At 39.9% G+C, this 17288-nt stretch overlaps 1 protein-coding gene across 2 annotated transcripts in view; it reads right to left on the minus strand.

Moving 5' to 3' along the window:
* Positions 1-14422: 14422 nt before the first annotated feature.
* Positions 14423-17288, minus strand: part of Micu3 (mitochondrial calcium uptake family member 3) — an 83486-nt gene continuing 80620 nt past the window's right edge. For both annotated transcript variants that reach the window (XM_041644477.1, XM_041644475.1), the window contains one exon: positions 14423-16800. The gene's annotated coding sequence lies outside the window, so the exon portion shown is untranslated. The remainder of the gene's footprint in view (positions 16801-17288) is intronic.

Below are 17288 nucleotides of genomic sequence, written 5' to 3' on the forward strand. Positions count from 1 at the left end.
CTCACCATGCTCTTGATGGGAAGGTCAAAGCGTGTGTTAGCTGTATCAGAACACACCCGTTAGCGTGTGTTCTGATAATCCGCCTTTGAAATAGCGACTTCTGTTGGATTTTAGACTTGCCCTACTTTCTCGGTTCTCTCCCAGGATCATTTAACTGTATAATTATGCAAACTTACGCCTGTCTAAATGATATACTGACTCATTCGTTTAGTTGAAAGGTACAAACCCAAATTCATTTTTGAAAAAATACTGGGAACCTAATTGAAAATTTTCATGAATCATCTTAATGAGAAATCGGTACCAGGAAGCCTAAATTTTCTTGAAGCGTTAATTAGCTGCAGATTCACCCCTTGTGGAGCTCCTCTCTGGCAGTGCTTCCTCTGCGCAGCGTGGGCTGTGGGAATCGCCACCACAACTAATGAACATTTCTTTCACTCTACTTGAAGATGACGATGTGGATTCGCATTACTCCAAGGTGAGGGAAGCAGCGTCTTCCTGGCCTTGGATACAGCCTAATTGTCACCATTATTTGTTAGTCCCTGCAGTTTTCTCTTCCTTTTCCCTTTTCTCCCAGGCTGTCACTCATCACTTCCTCCTATACTTTATCCCAGCTGTCTTTTGCAGACAGCCCCTAGTTCTGCTGTCAGTTGAGAGATATTTTCTGAAAGCTTCTTTTCATACTCTGTATCTCATGCAAAGAAAATCGCAGCAACTAGCTGTTATTTATTAGTTGTACATTTACATCTTGCAAAAAATCCAGTATCCACCTCTGAAAAGCCTAAAATATGAACCTCTTCTTTATCTCCTTCTTATCAATCCAAATATCTTCAGACTCACACTCACATAAAAATTCTCTTTAATTTTATTTTTTTTTTGTTTTCAGAATTTCCTACAATGCATACTTTATTTACATTACTTCTGTTTACCTCCAAATTCATGATCTCTTCTTCTTTAATTCTCACCATTACATAATATTGGTGCGTGTGTGTGTGTGTGTGTGTGTGTGAGAGAGAGAGAGAGAGAGAGAGAGAGAGAGACAGAGACAGAGACAGAGAGACACACACACATTACCTGCTTAGTCCATTTAGTGTTGCATGTATGCATCTGCATTTAGAGCAGAGTGCTGTGTTTGGATGCCCTACCCAGGGCTCAACCTATAAAAGACTGATTCGTCCTCTCTTAGCAACCATCAATAATTGCCTCTAGCTCTTCATGTCAGGCAGAGCCCGTGAGCCCTAATCCACGTTGGCATGGCAATGGATGTTGTCACTGTGAAAATCTTGCTTAAGCGATTGCATGTCTGATATTTATAAGTTGCAGCTTCCCCATGTTATATAGAAATCACCATTTTCCAACAATGCCCATGGTTTCTGGCTCTTAAAATCTTTCACCCCCTCTGTCCTCTGAGCCTTAGGTATTGGGCCTGAACTGTAGACGTATCCATTGGTGCTGGGCGTCTGTTTGTTGCCCTTTGTGTTTTGACCAGTTTTGAATTTATTTAATGGTTTCCAGGAAAGTAAAAAAGGGACCATGGGAGGCGGGGGGAGAAATACTAAAGGAGGGGATAGTGGGACACAGATGCTATGAGGAGAAAAATGGAGAAATTGCAGTAGGTTATAACTAGGAAAGGGGGTGGGAAAGCAATACGGGGGGAGGGGACATACATTACACTAAGATTGTTTAAAAAGATCTTTAGGTAATCACATTATTTTATATTTACTTAGAGATACATACATAGTTTTTATAAATGTATGTATATGCATACAAACAAATAGGTATATAGTTTGAGTAAACATGCTATTTAGGGTGATAAAGCCCCCCGACCCCAAGATTCATTAAAAAACCCAATGCCAGGCATGGGAAATTTCCTTTTGAGTTATTTTCAGGGCAGTACAAGAGACTCAAAAACAACAACAACAACAAAAAAAAACCAATAACAAACTATAAGTTATTGCTGTAGCCTTTGGTTGCCTCCCAGAAGGTGTAGGTAAGACTCTGTGGTTGAAGACTTGACACACTTTGGACGTAGGACTTTGCGGAATCAAGCTGGAACTGACCCGAAAACATCACTGAGGAGTGTTTTCTTAGTATCTGAGGCTGCTGTGCAAGCTGCCAAGGGAGGAAAGCAACCAATAGTATTGCCTAACTGTAAAGCCCATGAACTGCAACACTAGCCTGACAAGACGTCTCCAAGGTACACTAATGGCACTTATATTTTAGGGGTCCCCAGCAGTTATGTAAGTGGACATAAGACCCTTTCAGTAAGGGAATTTATGCCTGGCCCTGTAAGCCTTGCCAACGATCCATGACTTGGTGAGGTCACGGAGCCTAGAGAAGAGCCTACCACTGTTGCATAATTAAAGGAAATCCATAAGAGTCTGCAGTAAGGTATAACAAATGTTTATTGGGGTCACTCACAATACAAGCTGCTGGGTTCCTCTGTTCTGTGGGAGCTGGGGTTGCAAATCAAACTTTGACCACTAACCAAGGAAAGGAAAAAGAGGGACATCCTGTCTGTGCCTATAGTTCCTCAGACCACGCCCTAATGGGCTGGTGTCTGAAAGGCTACTGGCTAAATGAATTCCCACAACATATCACTGCAAGTGGGCCTAAACCACTTTAGTTTTTAAGTAAACCTCAAATATTTTTTTCCTCTAACAGATAAGTGTAGCTGTCACCCATAATCAAGGAAGCCTCTTTTTTTTTTTTTCTTTCAGAAGACAAAGACCATTAAAATTCTTCATCTCAGGAAAGAAGCATACATTTGAGAGAAGAGAGCAAAATGAAAATGTAGAACCAATTAAAAAAAAACAAACAAAAGAAAGATAAAAAGTGTGGTTATGATATTACTATATAAAACTTCCCCCTTCTATGTTTCTCTCAACTTTTAATATTCTTGACTCACTATTTAGCATTCTATGTCAATAAAATTTGTAAAATGTTAAGTATTTGTAGCCAGGCATGGTAGTATTGGGAGGCTGAGGCAGGAGGATTGTTACAAGTTGAAGTCTAGCCTGATCTATATGCTAAGTTCTCGGTCACTCATCGCTATTTAGCAAGACCCTTATTTTTTTTAAAGGTTAAATAATTAGTATGACTTTTACTGTTTATATTGTAAAATGTCACTTTAAAAACATATCAGAATATTTAACTGCTGTGTAGACTCACTGAAATCACATAACTCATATCTCATGACACAGTGTCAGATGTTGCATCCAATTGCTCAGATTACATACATGTGCCAGGCCTGTGAAGACCAAGAGGAGAGGGTTTAACCAGTGTGTGACTATCTGAGGAAATAGTCCCTTGACACAGGATACTGGCAAGGTGAACGTCATCACAGGTGCTGGGACCCTATCCCATGACATAGCATGTTCGTGCCTCTGCTTAGGACCGGCTGCCTTCAGTTTTCCTCTGGTGCCTGCTGGGAGCCAGGCCAATCCAAGCTTTCTCAGAGTCCCCAGTGAAAGGACAAAGGGAATGTTAATTCTGTGTTTTTGCCCTGGGGCAGACTTGGCAAGGTCCAGTCTGGGGCTGCGGCCAAGCCCTCAAAGGACTTAAGTTTGTGGTTTCTGGGAACAAGACTCTTACCCTTGGGCTATGGTTATTAGGGCAACTGTGTCTGAGGTACCCTATGCTCTCTTTGACAACATTGCTTCATCAGCTTTCTGCTGACTCTGTCCCATTCTCTCCTTACAAATTCTATATAAAATACTCTATTTCTTAACATGCTTGCTTGGCATAAGACAAAGCTTGTGCAAGTTCTTGTGATCCCAAATCTTATCTTCTTTATTTTCCGATTCCCTGGTCCGTTCTCTCGGAAACTTTCACTGAAAGATGAGCTGCAGGTCCGGGTCAGGTGCCAGCCACTGGACTGATGCATTATGCCATCTCCCTTTTCCATGGCCTGCTGCCCCTACCTTCGAGGGTACCGCAAGCTTCATGCTACAAGGTTCCAACTACGCTGATCAGGGATGAGGAAGGTTCACCTTTACCGGTTTGGTCTTTTTTCTGGGTACCAGCTAATACAATATGGCACGGGCAACTAAGGGTGTGGTGACCTCAACAGGCTCTATTTCAAGACTTTGTTTAGTCTAGATGCCCAATTTCTTCCCAACCTTCTCCTGTTCTAGGGCACTGCTAGGGGATTTATGGTGGCATAAATTGCCTGGAAAGGGTAGGGTCAGGTCAGGCAAGGCAGAGGGTGGCAAAGGACCAATTCTATACAGATGCAGAGGAAGTGAGAAGGGCGGGGAGAAGGGGCTGTGAGCCACTCCATGAGCTCCTTCTCCCACGGACTTCACAAAGACAACACAGAATCAGACAAAACACAGAATCAACTTAATAAGCATTTTGGGGGGAAGAGCAATGACCCAGCACTTGTTGCTCTTCCAAAGGACCTCTAAAGGATCAGGTGCCCCCTGGCTTCCACAGATACCTGCAACCACATGCATGTACCCACATGCAGTTATACATACACACCCATAATTAAGAATTCCAGAAGGGTGGCCACAGAAAATAAAAGTGACATGTCATGCGGCTTTGTACAACAGCATGAGTCACGCTGCACGAAGCCAACCTGTGCAGGCGCAGCATGAGGGAACTGGTATGTCATTCACAAAAAGATAAACACCCGTTTTAACATAGCATGAGAAGATAACTGTTTGAAATGGTTGTTTCTTATAAGTCATCCACACAAAAATTAAATGCCTATTTTATTTCTAAATCACCTTTAATAAGTATTTTTTAAAAATCCTTAAAAATACAGTTTTAGGGTTCAGTGGTTTAGAGTACTGGTTGCTCTTGCAGAGGACCTGAGTTCAGTTTTCAGCACCTCTCTGGCAGCTCACAACTATCTTTGATTCCAGTTCTAAGGGATCCAATGCCTTCTGGCCTCTGACAACACTAGGCATAGATATGGTACACAGCCACACACTAGGCAAGGCATCAAAACAAATAAATATTTTTAAAATAAGATTTTTTTAAATAAGAAATTTTAAAAATCAAAATAGCACATTGCCATGCTTGCCAACCACTCCTTAGAGGAGCAGAAGAGGCACTGTGTTATGTGATGAATTGAGCTGATAGAGTTTGAAGACATAAAATCAGGTTATAGAACAATCTGTGCTATGTATATTAGCATTTTATATTGTTCTGGAAGACATAGTTAATTAATTCAGGAATACAGCAAATTGGTCTAAGAGCAATGAACAAGGATACAGCAAAAGACATTTCTGAGATGATTTGCCTATAGTGCCACAAAATTGAGGGGGATCAGCCAAAATATTTCAGAATGACCATGAGTTTGGTTGAATGTCTGAACATATAAATTTCTCTGCCACATACCAATAACAGTCAGACTGAAAAATCAATAACAAAATTCCCTTTCCTAGTAAGTATCGATGATCCACTACAGATTCTATGAGAAGGCAGTCTGTCTTGAATGGTGACAGTCATAAACTATGCTATGAGAGCAGAATAAATAATTGAGATGATGGGATACAATTATAAAGGTATTCTGATACTTAATGTTGTGTCTCTTTGATTATGACATTTGGTGGTCAGATATTTGCTCAAGCATTATTCTGGAAGCTTCTGTGAGGGTATTTTTCAATGAGATTCGCACTAAAATCAGTGGTTTGGGTAAAGCATTAGCTGCTGAATAGTTAGCCAGTCATTTGAACTCTGGAAAAGAACATAAAGGCTGGTCTCTTGAGTGCGAGGGAATTCTCCCCAAAAGACTGCCTTTGGTTGAACCATCAGGTTTCGTGAGCTCTGCAAGCCTACAGAGAAGATATCAGCTTCCCCAGGCCAAAATTATTGAAAATATGGTGGATTTTGAGGGACAGTTAATATAGAGATTATGATGCATTTTATTGGGTCGTGTATTTCATTTTGAGAAGGCAGTGAGCATTCTGTTGTGGGAAATAAAGGGCCGTTTACTGTCCTGTGGAAAGCGACACACTTGCAGGGTACATACGGAGGAGGCGTGGTCAGAGGGGTAAAGTATGATGAGCCTCGATTTCCTCTTACTCTGCAGTCACAAAGCTGGGCTTTGCCAACATATCTGTTGCTGTGCAACCTCGTGTGAACCTTGCAGGTACAGGATTCTGGGGGGATTTTCCCTTCTTGATTCTGGTGCTTCTGGAGTCTCGCCGAGCGCACGTTCTGTACTGCCGGTACTACTTACTGTATGTGTCTTGTGTGGCCCAGGTTCCTGCAAGTTGCAGCATTCTCCTATGCTTCCTTCAGACTGGGGTGGTGTGATCGTGCCGTCAATTGCCCCAACCAAAGCCACTGTTCCCCACACTCACTGTTTAGCCTTATTGTGCCAAAGCTACTCTGCAAACGTTCTAGGCTCCTGCAGAGCGCTGCCTTCTCCAGGTCGAAGCTCCACAGTTCCAGCAATGCCTAGCTACCAGCAGCTGCCTTAAAGAGTTGAGCCAACAGCCTGGGCCTCTGACGGTTGAAAATCTGTTTTGTATAGATAGCCTCTCTGGCATCCTGGAGACTCTCAGAAAATCCCAATTATGCTCCAATTTAGGAGACACCTACGTGACTTCTCTGACGCCCAACAAGCTCTGACTTTCTCGGCAGTCTGGGTCTCATCTGCGAGAGTGGGAGTACTGCCTCGGCAGGCCGGTCTCAATCCTAGCAGCGGTGGTTGTTTTCATTACCATGTGGACTGGATCTGGACTCCTCTCATTGGCACTGATGGGGTTTCCAGGGAGGATGAAGTGAGGTGGGAGGACACACCATGACTGTGGGTGGCAGCAGTCTATGGACTGGGGCGCCAGACTGAATAAATGGGGGGAAAAAAGGAAAAACTAAATGGGAAAATAAAATTAAAAAAAAATGTGTGTGTGTGTGCGTGTGTGTGGGGGGGGGGGGAGGGGAAGCGTTCATCTCTTGTTGCTCCTTACTACCGATGTTCCAGCTGAGCCATGTTCCCACCACAGATGTCAGAGCCAGCCTCAACACCATGCCTTACGGGACTGTATCTTCAAATTGTGAGCTGGAATAATTGCTTTTGTCAGGCATCTGTCACCTGGATGAGAAAAGTAGCTCTTCCTCATACACAACCACCAAGTAACTTCGAATTCTGGTCTCATTTTTCTGCCACCCTAGCAGTTCCTCCTCCTTCGTGTTCTTACTACCTACAATGCATATACAGCAAAGCATAATGATTGTAGAGGTAGATATAGTTATTCTTTCTCTCAAGTGAAAAACAAAATCCCAAACTGGTTATTGTGCAGTGTTGCAGCTTTTTTGTGGTGGAGGATCCATTTGATACCCGTTACTTGGCCGTACTAACCAGTGTGATTTCAATTTCTGCTCTATTTTTATTTTCTAGAAATTCTACCTACTTACGTAATTCCTAGTATTTTTAAAAAATACTCTCTGTATTTACATGGTTTATTTCACATATATCTGATGTGGGATGTCCTTCTGTATATGTGTTGCTTTTATTGGTTAATAAAGAAGCTGCTTCAGCCTATGGTAGGGCAGAATAAAGCAAGACAGGAAATCCAAACAGAGATATAGGTAGAGAGTGGGCTGAGTCCAAGAGACGCCATGTAGCTGCTGAAGGAGAAAGACACAGCTGGAACCTTTTGCAGTGAGCCACAGCCTCATGGCTACACACATATGAATAGAAATGGGTTAATTTAAGAGGAATGTGCCCGAGTCATTGGCCAAGCAGTGTTGTAATTAATATAGTTTCTGTGTAATTATTCAGGTCTGAGTGGCCAAGAAATGAACAAGCAATCCCCGTTTACATATATCTCTTTTGTATTTTGTACTCTGTTCTATATTCTCAGTGTCTAAATTCAAAGCTGTTGTGCTGCTGTTAATTGTTTTGTTTTTGTTTTTCAAGACAAGGTTTCTCTGTGTAGCTTTGGAGCCTGTCCTGGAACTCACTCTATGACCAGGCTGGGCTCGAACTCATAGAGATCCGCCTGCTTCTGCCTCCCAAGTGCTGGGATTAAAGGCGTGTGCCACCACAGCCTGGGTTGCTGTTAATTCTGATCCATAGTTGCTCTCCTGTTTTGTATTGGTCAATCTTCTTAAAAAAGATTATTCTTGCAGCTGGAGAGGTGACTCAGCAATAAGAGTTCTTGTTGCTTTTCCGGAGGGCCAAGGTTTTTTATGCCCCTTTATAGCTTTTAGAGGAACTGCATATACTTGCTGCACAGGCAAAACACTTATACACATAAAATAAACATAAAATCTTTTTGAAAGAAGTTGTGCTGTGACTAGGAGTGTAGCCCAGGTGTAGACTACTTGCCTAGCAAGCATGAGGTCTTAGGTTTAACACCAGCACCACACACTCATACACACACAGAGAGAGACACACACACACACATACGAACATGCACAAACACACATACATGCACATGTTGCATCTGTAATCTATAAGAAACTCCTAAGATTCTTTTTTTCTGCTTCAGTCACTATGTTTGTGCATGAGGCACACACATGCTTGTTCATACTTATCTCAGGATCCCTTAAGGTTTCTAACTCACCAAAGAAATCTCATTGCTATTTCAAGCACATTATATCCGTACAATTAGTAGAAAACTGTGGGTTCAAGCAAATTGCCCCCCCTCCCCAGATTGCAGGCTCACTACTGTTCAAGTTCCAACTGCCACTGAATGCCGTTGCTCGGGCTGAGGCCCCTCTTCTGTACATTCTGGTTCCTGCTTGCTCAGAGCAAGTTGAGTTTTGAGCTATCCGGTTCCCACCAGTGACTACCTGAAGCTCACCTCTCAAGAGTTTTAAAATTTTTGTTTTTGTTTTTCTTTTTTTATGGAGAAAATAATCCCCGTGTACTATAACTATTAGAACCTATGATGCATTTGGAGTACAGACACTATGGTTAGGAATTCAGCTTCGCTTCTGAAACTGCATGTGTCTGGGAGCAAAAGCACGTGTGTTCATTTTCTGCTTAGCAGAAGGCAGAAACTGAGTTGTTAGCATAACCTATTTAGCGTTTGTTTCCTAGCTTATTTTTCAGTCCAAATACAAGCTGAACACGTTGCGTGGACCGAGCTGCTGTAAATTTTAGAAACACACACGTGACAAATGGGGGCTGACATTTGGCTATGCTTTAATAGGCTGAACAACCAGCAAATCCTATTCTCGTATTTGTTCCTTTTGCAATAGGTCTTGACATCACCTTCTCCTCTTTCTTAAATTTACTTGCTTAGCAGGCACAATGCAGTTTTGATGTGCAATCTGATTTCAAAAGGATCTTTGAGACAGCTAATCTTCTGTATACTAGCTGTAATTAAATATTACGGCACAAACGGTACATAAGATACCTGCTTTCTTGAGAACTTCTCAGCACCAAAGAGCAATGACATAAAAAAGTATAGATTTCATGGCATTTATTTTTCGGTTTTCAGCTTGAACTTTTAACTGGCATAGTACACCTAGAGTGACATATAGCACCGAGTGGCTAGTTTCATTGTCTTCCACTCTGCCCCAACTCTCATTTTACCTGGTCTAAAACCTGCTCTCCTATTAATCTGTTTACCTTTAAGCTACCGGCTTCCTCTACGTGCCTGCTTCAAGTTGCCCGTCTGGCGATAGTCTTAGAGAAGTGCCATTCTGAAGTACAGTCACTAGTAAGTTTAGTGTCTTGCAAACAAATGTGATTAAAACTATTCATCAAGTTGAGATGCTAAGTTTTGAAGACTATGTTTGTCTCGATGTATACATGTGAGTGAGCTCATGGACTGCTCTCCCAGAGGGCCGAGGGTCATGTTGGATGGCTCACAACTACCCGTAGCTCCAGCTTTAGGGGATCGGCTACCCTTTCCTGGAACCTGTGGGTACTCCCACAGATTAAGGCGTAATCACACATAAAATAAACCTTCACTTCCCATGAAGTAAACATGAGGCTGGAGTGATAAAGCTCAGTGTTTCCGAGTGGTTGGTGCTCTTGCAGAGGGCCCGGGTTTGGCTCTCAGCATCCACATGGAGACGCACAATTAAGTGGACCTCTGGTTCGATGAAACCTGACTCCAGTTCTTGGACTTCCAGGGCACCAGACACACGTGGTAACATACATACATATAGGTAAACAATCATACATACAAAATAAAAAATAATAAATCTTTAAAAAGTAAATGTAGTCATGTTAAATATATTAAAAAATAGAAGCTGGGTGGTGGCGGCGCACACCTTTAATCCCAGCACTCAGGTGGCAGAGGCAGACAGATCTCTGTGAGTTTGAGACCAGCCTGGTCTACAGAGCTAGTTCTAGCACAGGCTCCAAAGCTACAGAGAAACCCTGTTTTGAAAAACAAAAGAACAAATGAAAATTCAAAAATAGTTCAGCAGCAGCTCAATAATTATAAAAACAAAACAAAAATTCAAATATTCAAAGACAACCAATTTTAAGTTTCTTATGTATATTTCCAGATATATTCAGAACATGGAGTTTAAATTGTCTATGTCATTTTGGACACACATTTCTGCCATTCCTTGGAATGATACTAAAATAACAGAATAAAAACTGATTTTTTAAAAGTAATGTTTTCTTGTCATGGACAAGAAAACTGGAAATGGTAATGCAGGGAAAGGATTTTTTTAACTTTTAATTTCAGGAATGGACAGTGACTATTAGATAAAAAGCATGCCACTATTATAACAGCGGCGAACTCCACTATTATAACAGCGGCGAACTCCACTATTATAACAGCGGCGAACTTCACTATTATAACAGCGGCGAACTCCACTATTATAACAGCGGCGAACTCCACTATTATAACAGCGGCGAACTCCGAGAGAGTAGATTCCCACTATTATAACAGCGGCGAACTCCGAGAGAGTAGATTCCCACTATTATAACAGCGGCGAACTCCGAGAGAGTAGGTTCACTATTATAACAGCGGCGAACTCCGAGAGAGTAGGTTCCCACAGTTCCCTTCCCCGAAGTCTGGAATCACCAAAGCTTGCATTATAAATACATGGTTGGCTGAAATGCTGTTTAGGAACCATTTAGATTTCAAGGTCCTCCCTGCCTTTTTCTTCCTTCTCCTTCCTAACATACAGCAGAAGAAAGCCCCTCAGAGCCTCTGAAGGATTCTTGACACAGATGGAAAAGCTCCAAGGAATAAGGGGGGGATCGAGCTCTCTCTCTCTCTCTCTCTCTCTCTCTCTCTCTCTGTATTTAGTTCTAACAAAATCAAAGAGAAGCTTTGAACTAGCTGGCAGAATCCTAGCCAGAGAAAAGACCTGTCAGTGTTGATGATAAAGGGCATCATAGGCACGCAGGCTGGCCAGAAGAACAGAAAGGCAAACCCATCCGTTAAAACCTCATCCTATCCACACAGATTCCAATGTGTTGTAAAATACAAGCATACAGCAAAGATCTATTAGATGCAGAACAAAAACCTGTAATATGAGAGGCCTAACACATAAATGAACAAAAGAGAGGCAACAAAAGTAGGAGAAAAAGTCAAAGAAATTAAAACTAGACAACTAGAAATAAGTAATGTAGTATAAGAAACAAAGACAGAAGACAAAACATTTAGATCTTAAATGGTAGAATTAAAGAATGGATAAAGACAACAAGGTACCACAAGGAGACAGACGGTTAGTAGAGAAGAGAAGATGACAGGGGGAGGACAGAAGGTGCGGTGTCTACATAACAGGTATTTCAGGGAAAAACAGGCAGAGAAGATGAGAGGAGAGGACATTCTCAAAATACTTCAGAAAATCCCGTTCAAAGCTGGTGCTGTGAGTTCACAGATGAAACACTGCTGTGCCCAGCACCAACAGCAGATAAAGACCTGTGCCCAAGTGCAGCAAGGGGGATTAGCAAAGACTGTGGTTTCCAAGGGGGAAGGTAAACAGGACACTGAAAGCTGGAACCCAGTGGGGCCATACTTTTACAATTTGGAGGGAGAGATGAGGTATGCCATTCTAGACTGGTATCTCTGGATAGACGATGCCCAAATTTGAAGCTGGAATAAAGGTGTTTTCAAGGCATGCAACTACAAAAATTCCCTCACTGAGGCGACTTTCCTCAGGGAGTGTGGGACACTTCTCACTACAGAGAAAGAAAGCAGAGCATGGCCTGGAGATGAGGTCCCAGAGCAACAGCTCTGGCACCAGGTGAGTGGGTCACCCTCCAGGTGGGCCAGTGAGACGGAACCTGTCCGCGGGGATTTCCAGAATAATAAAGGCTTACACGTTGCCAGAAGTGCTCAAATTCATTAGCAGTACACACAGCTTTAGAGCTCAATCTTAAATGACTTAGTGATAGGTAAATGAGGGACATAATTTTTTTAGTAAACTGAAATGGAGATAGTTACTAATTTTGACTAAGAATGAGATTTTATAGCTCTTTGGCTTTTAAAATATATACATATAATCCAGTGGTTCTCAACCTTCCTAACGCTGTGACCTCTTAATACAGTTCTTCATGTCGTGGTGACCCCTGACCATAAAATTATTTTCGTTACTACTTCATAACTGCAACTTTGCTGCGATCAGGAATCGTAATGTAAATATCTGTGTTTTCAGATGGTCGTAGGTGACCCCTGTGAAAGGGTCATTCAACCCCCAAGGGTCGTGACCCACAGGCTGACATAATGAATACAACCGCAACACAGGGCTGTGTCATGAGAATGTACACTGTGGTCCAGAGGTAAAGTTTGGGGTAACAATTTTGTTTCCTTTAGAAACCTTCAGCAGCGCTGGAAAAGGGCACCAAACTGCCCTACATACTCATGAGCACCACATTCTACAAAACCATCTTTGCCATCTGAAACTCACATGAAAACACATATCATATTTTACCTTTATGTGCATGTGCTTAAAATTATTTTTCCTTTTAGTCCCAATTTTTTAAAAAAATCTTTTCCTATTCAGGTCCCTTTTCCAGGTACCCCATTTCTCATTAGTATGTGTCCCTCTTGTCTTTCACAAAGTGGAAATTATCTTTGCAAGATGAATTTCATAGTAAGCTTTTTTTTCATGTCCTATTCGCATTGCATACTTATATACATAACGTTACAATTATAGGTATGTTCTTATTTTAAGATGTCAAAATATTTATTATAATATAAAGACAACTGATTACAAAGATGATATTTCACAGAATATAACATGGGAGAATAAGCCATTATTTTATAAGCTACTAAGAAAGCAAAACTGCTGTCCATAAAAGAAAAAGAAAATATACTCTTATTACTTATGATTTTTATTTTATCTACTGAATAGTACACAATTCATAGCTTTACATTCTTTGGGAACACAAGCGCTGCACTTCAAAAAACTGTTTACTTACTGCTAGCAGAAGTGGGATCCGGTGTGGCGACACACACCTAATGTCAAGAACTCAGGAGGCTGAGGTCAGAGAACAGGTTGAGTCAGGGAATTTGAATCCATCTGTGGTGATCTGAAAGAAAATGGTCCCCAAAGGGAGAGACACTACTAGGAGGTGTGGCCTTGTTGGAGTAGGTGTGGTCTTATTGGAGGACTTGTGTCACTGTGGAGGTGGGCTTTTAGGTCTCATGTATGCTCAGGCCAGGCCCAGGGAGACAGATCACTTCTTAGTGCCTTTTGATCAAGATGCAGCCAGCACTATGTCAAAGGGAGTGGCACTATTAGGAAGTGTGGTCTTGTTGGAGTATATGTGGTCTTGCTGGAGGAAGTGTGTCATTATGGAGGTGGGTGATGAGGACTCATATATGCTCAAGCCATGCCCAGTGAGACAGATCACTTCCTGTTGTCTTCAAGTCAAGGTGTAGAACACTCTGCTACTTTGCCAGCACCATATCTGCCCACATGGCACTACGTACTGATGATAGTGGACTAAACCTCTGAAAATGTAAGCCACTCCAATTAAATAATTTTCCTTTATAAGAGTTGGTGTGGTCATGGTGTCTCTTTACAGCAACAGAAACCCTAACAAAGACACCATCCTTGGGTACAAAGTGAGACTGTTCAATTAAACTAAAACCAAACCAAAGTAAAACAGGAAAGAAAGATAACTAATAAACTTTTAAAATGTAATTTCTAGGTGTTCTCTTAGTAAGATAACTCCTGTAAAATAGTAACACTAACAACATGGACTAATGTAATTTTGGCTTTATTTTAAGCCATTTAAATGATTAATTCTTTGAAACAAGATAGACACTCTGTTAAGTCCCATGTAAACTTCATGAACATTTTTCTAATGCTAACAATCATAGTTCTCTCCGAAATACTCTGAGAAGGCTCAAGACTCTGCAGTTTACTTATGAACAGAGGTGTTACGAGTTCAGTTTGACAGCATGTAATGCTATAGGAGTGGGTTTAAGATCAGTGGTAACCCATAAAATTCCCCCAAGTTAGGAAGTGATGTTTCCAGGAAGAAATTAACTCACTGGTATACACAACAGCAAACTACAATGTTTTTTGGTTCAAAGGAGGTACATTTATTTTAAGATAATATAACAATGTAAGACATGTAGCTTTACAGTTAAGATTTATAGTAAAACTCAGACTTTAAGCTAAAACAATTTATTATAAACTATTCTGAGCAGTACCTAGTATCATTTATCATGTATACTTTCTTAGCATAACAGTAAAATTTTATGTAGAGTTTAATGTTTGTGAAATTTTTATAATTTGAAGAGGGAAATTTTGAAGCTAATGTATGTGCATTTAGTAAAAACATTCAATATATTTCAATTGATGAAACCAACATCCCAAGGAGATATTTCTATTGATACCTTATAAATAGACCAATCCACAATAAAGCAATAAAGAATAGTGACTGTGCTTACATTGTGGGCGTTATTTCCTTGGAACAATGACAAGACTTATAAAGGATTTTAAAATAGGTTATTTAATTTTTAAGCCATAGTAACAAGGTTTCTATTTATGTATGATAATATAACTTATAATCAAAGATTAATTTGTATGTTTTCAATTATTTTACATTCGTATATTACCAAGAACATTCCAGGTGTGAGGCATATGAGTAGGTAGGCATCTCTGTCTAGACATTGAATGACTACAATTTCAAAGCAGGTGTAATTAAATAAGTATACTATACTATATATGCCCATTTATATTTCTATATTGGTGCAATAAATAATACCAGACTAAGAATGTGGAAAAGTCTAAAAAACACAAAATCAATACTAATAACACCAAAATAACATTACTTTTTAATAAATAAACTGATGTAGATCAATTTCACATTCAATAACTTAGAAAAATAAAGCCAGTGTTTCCTATTTTCATATGTAAAAGCAAAGAAATGGTTGGAGTGTATGCAATTTATACTAAATATGTCTTATGGAAGAAGATGAATGAATCTATTAATATTTTAGATATTAGATTAATAACACATAATACATGCAATATATAAATATATTAACTTAAACTTGTTGCTTTATTTTATAATACCCTTGTATAAACCAATTTTATCAGGTAGCCAAAGTTATATTAATTCTACAATTCTTTTTCAATGTGAAAATCTAGGATTTCGTTTTGCTCTTTCCCTCTTTTTCATTCTTTTTCTTCTTCTTTTTTTACTTGCAGTGTTGGGACTCAAGCCTGAGGCCCCACACACGGCAGGCGAGCACTCTGCTCCTGAGCTACTTATTCCCCAGCATCTTTATTTTGGCAGGTTCTTCTAAGAACCTAAGGACCTCAAGCTTGTATTACAGCCCAGGCAGGCCTTAAGCTGCAACCCTCCTTGTCAGTCTCTTAAGTGGGGGTTTTCAATAGAAAGTTCTATTTTTCCTTTTAAGACACATTGTTCTGACGTAATGAATTATAGAATTCATCACTAATGGCTGTTTGGATCAATTTTGCATCTGGTCCTTTTGCAAGAAACTAAAGATTATCTTCTACCTAGTAAATATACATCAATCTTCTAAACCATTTATATTAGCTTTGATGCTATAGACATACATTACAATATTAAATATATTACTAATATTATTTCCATATATTGTACTTGCAATAAGGAGCACGTTTCCCCTGTGGTAATTACCACCACCACTGTGTTGACTCCTAACATCAGCATATGACCACTAGGTTTTCTTTACAAAAAAAAAAAAGCTAAATTGCTTTTTAAATAAAATACCTGAAATCCTGTTGACCTTCGTACAAAAACAAAACAAAACACACAAAGAACAGCAAAAACAAACAAAAATTTGCACAAATCCAACAATGTATATTACATAAGTACTTTTAAAAGTTTAAAGTACAATGTAAACCATCATATTTAGTAAATTTTCACTTGTTTTCTGAAATTACTTCAGTGTGATTAAATACAAGGTAAATAACAGGTACTTATGAACATGTCTAAAGGCCCTAAGACAAATCAGAAGCAATATTCCTCGTCTGAAAACAGGTTCACAGCTCAAACCAGAAGGAAATGTGTTTCGGTTTTTAAGCCATCTATAGTCTATCATTCATAAATTATTTTGAAGTAAAGGGCATTTCTAATAAATAAACAATCTAAACAATTGTGAAGGGAATGAAAAAGTTCAGACTTCGGTCAGTCGAGGTGCACGGTCAACTGATTACATTTAGCATCTGCAGGAAGTTTTCTCTTGGTAGTACTAGGGGTCAAACCCAGGGCTACTGTTCGCAACTAGAAGGTTCAATCTTCCTCTGCTTTACATTGACAAACTCAGTTCCAGGAAAAAATATAATTTCATAATATTTCACCTTTCCCTTTATTTTCTGCATGCTCTGACTTCACACTTGAATCCATGCTCAGAAACTTGCTTTTTGCTTTGCTCATAAATCATAATCCTTCAAACTTTGTTTTAAGAGGATCTAGTTAAAAACAAAACAAAACAAAATAAAATGCCAAAGCAATATTTATGTAATTCAAGGCAATGGCAATAATAAAAGTTTTTACAAAAATTATATGAAGCAGACATTAAAACTAATTAAAAACTGTCCATATGAAATATAAGAATCAAGTATTTAAAACACTTTAAACATTTAAAAAGCTTTTTAAAATTGTATTTATTTGTTTACTAATCTGTGTGCATGAAGGCAGCGCATGAATGTGCCATGGTGTGCATATGGAAGTCTATTATTACCTGCCATCAAGTGGGGTCAAGTCGGCTGGCTTTGGGCCAAGTGCACTTATCCACTAAGACAAGTTCATGTTTTGTTAAGAAGCTTCTTTAGTACCCGGTTTCAGAAAGGAACAGGATTGGGGTAACCAGTTTGCACTATGGTTCTGTGCACTAACACGTTATCAGTAGGATCTGTGGGATGCTATCACAAGTAGGATGGGGACACTACATACAGGG

Source organism: Microtus oregoni, unplaced genomic scaffold (genome assembly GCF_018167655.1).
Source record: "Microtus oregoni isolate MIOR12 unplaced genomic scaffold, Mior012 000096F_ref0000112, whole genome shotgun sequence".
Classification (NCBI taxonomy): domain Eukaryota; kingdom Metazoa; phylum Chordata; class Mammalia; order Rodentia; family Cricetidae; genus Microtus; species Microtus oregoni.